Below are 7,316 nucleotides of genomic sequence, written 5' to 3'. Positions count from 1 at the left end.
TAATATCTACACAAATCTGATCAACATCTGTCACACCACCTCTTTTAGGCCAAATAACACAAATCTACTGCTCTGTGTACAACACGCATAAAATACAAGCACCCTGACAGATGCCAGGGTCAAACCAGACTGTAATTTCCTGTGCAATATACAGGAAACATCAATACTCAATTGAAATGCTTAGATAGATGACAATGAGTGTAAAAATAGAGTAGCCAGCTAGAATAGAGAATTTGTGACTGGCAGTGGGATGTGCGTATTAGGCCTGTATTCTACATGATGTGTGACCTTCTAAACAAGTTCATTATAACAGACTGTTAATCCAGGTTTAGTAGATGCCCATGTATTCATGTAAACAGACCCTGAATTTGGCCGCTCACTCAATTTTATTCTGTGGTTCTTGAGTTGGAACAATAGGGAACCTCTCAGAATCAGAAATGTTGACACATTCTGGATGTTCAGCTAAAAAGAAAAGGCTTATTCATTATTACTTTAAAAACCAGCAAGGGAATAGTAGTCTATTGTCATTTGAAAAGATATTGCCTGCTTTAAAGGGGGGGTGAAATGCTATTTCATGCATACTGAGTTTTTTACACTGTTAAAGAGTTGGATTCCCATGCTAAACATGGACAAAGTTTCAAAAATTAAGTTGTACGTTTGAAGGAGTATTTCTGTTCCAAAAATACCTCTTCCGGTTTGTCACAAGTTTCGGAAAGTTTTTTTCGAGTATGGCTCTGTGTGACGTTAGATGGAGCGGAATTACCTTATATGGGTGCTAAGGGCACGTCTGCCGGAAGAGCGCACCTCCCATAGACCAGAGCACTGAGAGCACAACAGACGTAAACTGATCAGAGCGAGAGCGTCACGAAATGTCACAAAAGAAGTGTGTTTTTGGTTGCCAGGGCAAGACAACCCTGCACAGATTACCAAAAAAAAAAAGCATTAAGGGACCAGTGGATGGAGTTTATTTTTTACAGAGCATCAACGGAGTTGTGCAAGTGTTTTTGTTTGTTCCCTGCATTTACAAGGCCCAGTTTGACGCCGGATTTGCACATTGTTTATTTTTTAAGGATAATGCAGTCCCAACGAAAAAGGGTCACGATTGTGTGTTGGAACCGCAGGCGGTGAGTAAAACTGCTTCTAATATCTCTGTGTTGTTAACTTAGCTATCGGCGTGTAAGCACATCAAGTAAACAACATGCGATGTTGTCATCAAACTGCTTAAAAAAAAAGTGGAACTTAGTCATTTTCCAAAACCGCTAAGCAAATATATACAGTTTCAGTACATACCACATAGAGATGTCATTGCTGATGCTGCTCTTGTTAAATTTCAGCCTCTGGATCTGATTCTGGATCATAAATAAACGGCTGAATCTGACTGTTAGCCATGGTTTGTTTGGGATGATGTTTTTTTCCTCACGGTAATGTCACAACTTCCAAACGCTCTCAACGCAAAAGCCTACTCGTGCTCGTGATTCTTTAGCTCCGCCCACACGTCACGCCTCCAGTCGCGTTTTTCCGGGAAAAATCGGTACAGACTATCTTTCTCTTATGAATATAATAAAACTAAAGACTTTTTGGAGTTATGAAGGATGCAGTACTACTCTATAGGTACTCAAGATTAACAGGAGATTGAGTGAAAATGAGCATTTCATCCCCCCTTTAATACCCGTTATAATGAGACTATGAGCTATTGTAAAGATTTGAGCACAGTAAAATAGAGATGAATATTAAAGACTGAATCTAACAAGTCTGATTTATTTCAAGACTGTGATGACATCGTAAATCCTCGAAAGTATTTCATATTTGTGTTTGTTTTTTATATGTACATTTATAACACTATTGTTTGTATTAGTATATGACCATTGCATCAAAAAAAATAAAAATATAAAAAAATATAAAACAATTTTATGTGTATTTGTTGCAGTTTTTTTCTTTTGGTCACAAATTTCACACTTTGTGTTCCACAAACAAAACAACATCACACTGGGCTGGAACCACATGTTAACCACATTGGAACCAAATTATCATTTACATTTATTTGAGTTTTTTTCTATCTAAAGCCGTAAGGTAGGGTAATGTTTCCACTGTTTTTATATGAAAATATTCCAGTCACACATACAACAGTCACACCTGATCTGAACTGAAATTTAAGCAGTTACAGCTGAATAATACGTATTATTTTCTTGTTTGTATTTGTTTTTTGCTCTTGCATAACAAGAAATGTAATTCAGAAATGTCATTCAGGCTACACAAGCTTATTTCTGTTATGGAATGTGATCTTGAATGCATAGACAATTAAATAATTTCCAAAAATCAATGTATTTGCTATAAACATAGAGCCGAAACAAGTGTGTTTTAAATGTTATAAACTCTGCCCCTTGCGTTTGATCGTTTAAAGACTTGGGAATGAATACTTTGATGATATTTGTACAATGCTGCCCCCTCGTGGACAGAATGTGTACTTGCGTAAATTTGTAGACTTGTGGGCAGAAAGAAGCCTAGTATTTCTAATATGTAATAAAAATTAAGTAAATAAAATGCTATTCATCTAATAAGATTAAAATATGCTTTTATTAATGAAATCAACACTGAAATCACTGGTGTGTATAAATATACTGGAGCGTTTACACATCGACCAAAACTTTTATGCCTTCAGACTTTGACTGCCTTTATTTGTAGTCATTGGTGTTGTTTTAAAATCACTTTAGTCAATATGCAGCACAATTTTAGGTTATGGAATGAGCAGAGGGATTATAAACAAACAATGCATTCTCATAGACCTAATCAGCCAAATTTCCAATATGATTAAAAACCATACTGAGCAGCAGAGAAGAATCTGGGTCATTGGATAAGTCTGTTGCAAACTTTCACCTCTTGAGGGCAACGGAAGCTCATGAAACACTAAAAATTATGATCGGCATCAGATAGTGAAGCAAAAGTCTTTAAGATAGAACAGAACATTCCAGATACCTTCATCTCCGGCCTAAAAACAATCCTCCCCAACCACAGTTATATGATATGTGTAGTGATATGTGTTTTCTATCTGTCTGTCTGTGTAGGAAAAAGAGAGTTCATTCTTCAATAGAGCACAGGCTGCGAGGCAGATGAATGGAGAGAGGCAGCGGATGACTCATTATTGTCGGCCATCTTGTGAGGGATGATGGGGATCTGTGAGTGTCCCAGGGCACAACTCTGCATCTGTCCTGGGTTATTTTTGACTCACTGAGATTCTTCTACGCACTGCCTAGACAAGCAGGAGCAAAAAATAGGCTGAGGCGGGAAGTAGAACAAAGAGCCAAAGAGTTTGAAGAGGAGAGATGAGAAAGGGTGGAGAAAGAGAAGAGGCAGGAGTTTGAACAAAAGAGAAATGAATGACGAAAACAGCAGTAGGGAGGACGCAGACAAGATGATGCAGAGCAAGACAGTGTGCGTGAAGTGGAAAATGAGGGAGAGAACATTAAAAAGACTTATAAGGAACACAGGAAGGAAGCAAGAATGTGGTCAAAGAAATATGATTAATAAAAAAGATTTAGCTTCAATCAAAGCATTTAAAACAGTTTTATGACATATAATATAGCATACAGAAAAAAAATCTATTTTTTGAAATGGAACAGTTTATTGTTTTTCATTCAGAGGTCCAAACTGAGTCAAATTGAGAAATTTTCTGATATTTATATGGCCAAAAGATCGGATTAAATTTGAATAGCTTGTAATATAAATCAAAGTGATGTTTTAACAGTATAGCAGACTACATAAATAAAATATAAAAAAATTACTTGTCACACTTTATAGGCTGTCTTAGTAAGATGATTTAAATGGTTAGTTTTATGATCATACCTCTGTAGATTTTATTTTGGGGGGGGGGGGGGGGCATATAATCCAAGTCTGATTTGTCATATTTGATACTCACATTTTGACAAAATATGTTTGTACTCAAGTAAACCCAAGTTACTGCAGTCCAGTTGGTACTCATTTTGAAATATTACTAAGAATATAACATTTATTTTTACGTTTACTTTATAAAAATCAGTGAAGATTTCACAGCAAAAAGATGTGTACCATAACCTGAAGGTGGACTTTTTTTTATAATGATTCTAAAAGGACTTTTACTTGATTAAAAAATTAGATGACAGAAATCATGTAGAAGATTGTGTACAACAAGTTTTTCAGCAAACTATATATTTATAATTTAAAGGCCTTGTGTCAAATATGAAACAGTAGACTTTATAGGTTTAAGGTGCAGAGATTTCTGAGAAATGCTGTTGAAAGTTGATCGGACTGTGCATCAAAGCACACTTCTAGCCAATCACCAGTAAGGGGCATGTCCACTCACGAAAGGGGAGTGGCCTGTGCTGAATAGCATGTTTGAGAACCTGGGGGCGGAGCTGTTAAGATAGAGCTGTGATCCTTTTGGGTAGGGTGTGTTTGTTTTGTGATTTCAGATATCAACAGCGTTTTCTCAAAAATCACTTACTGCACCTTTAAGGACACATAAAAGTTACGACAGTGCTAGGTATAATAAATAACAGAGTGCAAATAAAAAAATATAGGTTTTTGCCCACTTGTAAAAACATCACAAAGCTATTTTATTGTGATGAAACTAACTCAATAATCTAATAACAGTAAGGACACAAGCAGTACAGTCTAAAATTCAGATAAAGAGGAAGACAGATATATTTATTATGTCAAGTACAGCCGACAGATGTCTAGCTGCTGTCTGTAACTGTTTACTGTGATGTGAGTCATTGATGTAGACTCTTAATACTGCAGATGATATTGAATGTTGTGAAGCGTCTCAAACGCTGGACATAGCACTAAGTGCAAAATAAATGAATATGTGACTATAGCTTTATCATGGGAAGCTCTGAGCATTCAATTCACAAAAACAAATCTGGGCAGATAATCATGGTATTTGTATGAGTGCATTAGTGGGTGCTTATGACTCTAGTTGCAGAATCAAAGGATTGCCAAGAGAAGGAAAAAAGGGATGATGCTTAATTTGTTCATCTGTTTCGTCATCAACTGTCTGGCAAAAATGTATTAATAGTGTAGTGTGGGTCGATGGGAAGCAGAACTGAAATAGTCTTCAAAACTTATACCTTCACAAGACTCATCTAATATAGTGGGACAAAAATATGTTGCTATTAAGAAGAAAACAGCACCAAACTGTCAGAATCACTGTCAGTTATCAGAAAACTCTATTTACACATCCTCAGGAGTCAGGCTCAGACTGGTATATGCAAATTATCCAGCCTCAATAGGTAGTTTTCCAGTAGCAGACAGTGAGGAAACAAGTAACTGACAAATCACATGGGAATTAACTTTTTTTCATATAAAGATTTTTATAGGTTACGGTCAATGTACCATCTATTTTTTTTTTTTTTAAAAAGCAAAACTTTCTCTATTGGGCAGACATTTCAGATGCTTGAGCAAAAAAAATCTTTATACCACACATGTATAGCAGACACAAAAATAGTATGTAACTTTTAAGTGCTATGTGATTTGACCCTTGATGTAACTAAATAATGTACAGTTTCGGTTACCCAAGAAATTTTTATTTTATTATTATATATTTTTTTTATTTACAGTATAATACACTGCCGTTCAAAAGTTTGGGATCAGTATCATTTTGAAAGAAGTTTCTTAGGCTAATCAAGGCTATATCTATTCAAATACTGATTATTATTTCACAAAATAACTTTATTTAATATTATTGCAATTTAAAATTAAAGTTTTCTATTTTAATATACTTTAAAATATAATTTATTGCTGTAAAGCAAAGCTGAATTTTCAGTGTCACATGATCCATCAGAAATCATTCTAATATGCTAATTTATAATCAATGTTGGAAACAGTTCTGCTGCTTAATATTTTTTGGGACCTTGGAAATTTGTCAAAATTCTTTGATAAATAAAAAGTTTTAAAAGAACAGTGTTTATTCAAAATACAATTTTTTTGTTACAATATATGCTATTCAAAAGTTTGGGGTCAGCACATTTTTTCTTTCTTTTTTACTTCTCTTTCTATTCAGCAAGGATGTGTTTAATGGATAAAAAGTGATAGTAAAGACTTATATTGCTAGAAAAGATTTCTATTTTTAATAAATGCTGTTCCTTCTAACTTTAGCCTAATCAAAGCAGCACTATATAAATATATATATATATATATATATATATATATATATATATATATATATATATATATATATATATATATATATATATATATAATTATTATTATTATTATTTTATTATTATTATTAAGCAGCACAACAGTTTTAACACTGATAATCAGAAAATTTGAATCATTTCTGAAAGATCATGTTGACCCTCAAGACAGGAGTAATGACGCTGAAAATTCTGCTTTGTGTCACCAGAAATACATTATATTTTAAACTACGCTATATTAAACCAATATTAGAAATTGCAATAGCTTAATAGTTCATAATATTATTTATATTTTCTTTTCTGTATTTTAATCAAATAAATACAGCCTTGATGGGAATAAGTGACTCACAAGGTCAATTATTTGTTAGGTTTATAATATAGGCCTAACATAATATAATATCATATCATATCAAAACAAAGTGAAGTATTTAAACTGATGGAAGAGAATAGAAAACAAGCTGAAGCATTTAAACTGAGATCTGCAAGTTAAATATTTTCAAAGAAAAAAACGTGAATTCGTTATTTCGTCCACACTCATTGAAGGATTCGGTTTCTACAGCGACTCATCATTCTTCTGTAAACCGCATACACCGGTTTTAACTCTACAGCGAAATCAACTTTATAGCGGTTTACCTGATCACTGCAATTCTTTCGTTTTCACTAGAATACAATCAAATGACTTCCCCCAACTCATTTTTGTCTGTGCGTGGCACATTATTTCTTCGTCGCATGCGCGTGAAGCTTATGGAAAATTGGTTACGATCTATAGGTGCTGGGACTAGTCAGAATCTCATGATATTTATGTGCTTTTATCATTGCCTGCCATAAGTGATGTGTTTATAAGATTAAGATGCCATGTCTAGTTAAAAAATAGTTCAGCATTGGAAAATAAATAAATAAATAAACATCTTCTGGAAACTGTCTCCCCGTGCTTTCTGCTGTTTTGAATGCAAGAAAACCTTCTGCATGAACAGCCCATTAGGTGAAAGTGTGCATCTCATCTCTGCTGCTAGATCTAACTTGGATACTGATTTGGTCTTCATGCAAGCAAGAGTGTGTGATCTAGCTTTGCAGAAATAAGTGCAAGCAGACTGGCAGTTTTCGAACGCCTATAGTGATACTCCTGTGTATTCACCTTGCAGCTGG

The sequence above is a fragment of the Carassius auratus genome, chromosome 1 (assembly GCF_003368295.1).
Source record: "Carassius auratus strain Wakin chromosome 1, ASM336829v1, whole genome shotgun sequence".
NCBI lineage: Eukaryota > Metazoa > Chordata > Actinopteri > Cypriniformes > Cyprinidae > Carassius > Carassius auratus.
The sequence above is the reverse complement of the archived record's forward strand: the minus strand, read 5'-3'. Positions refer to the sequence as shown.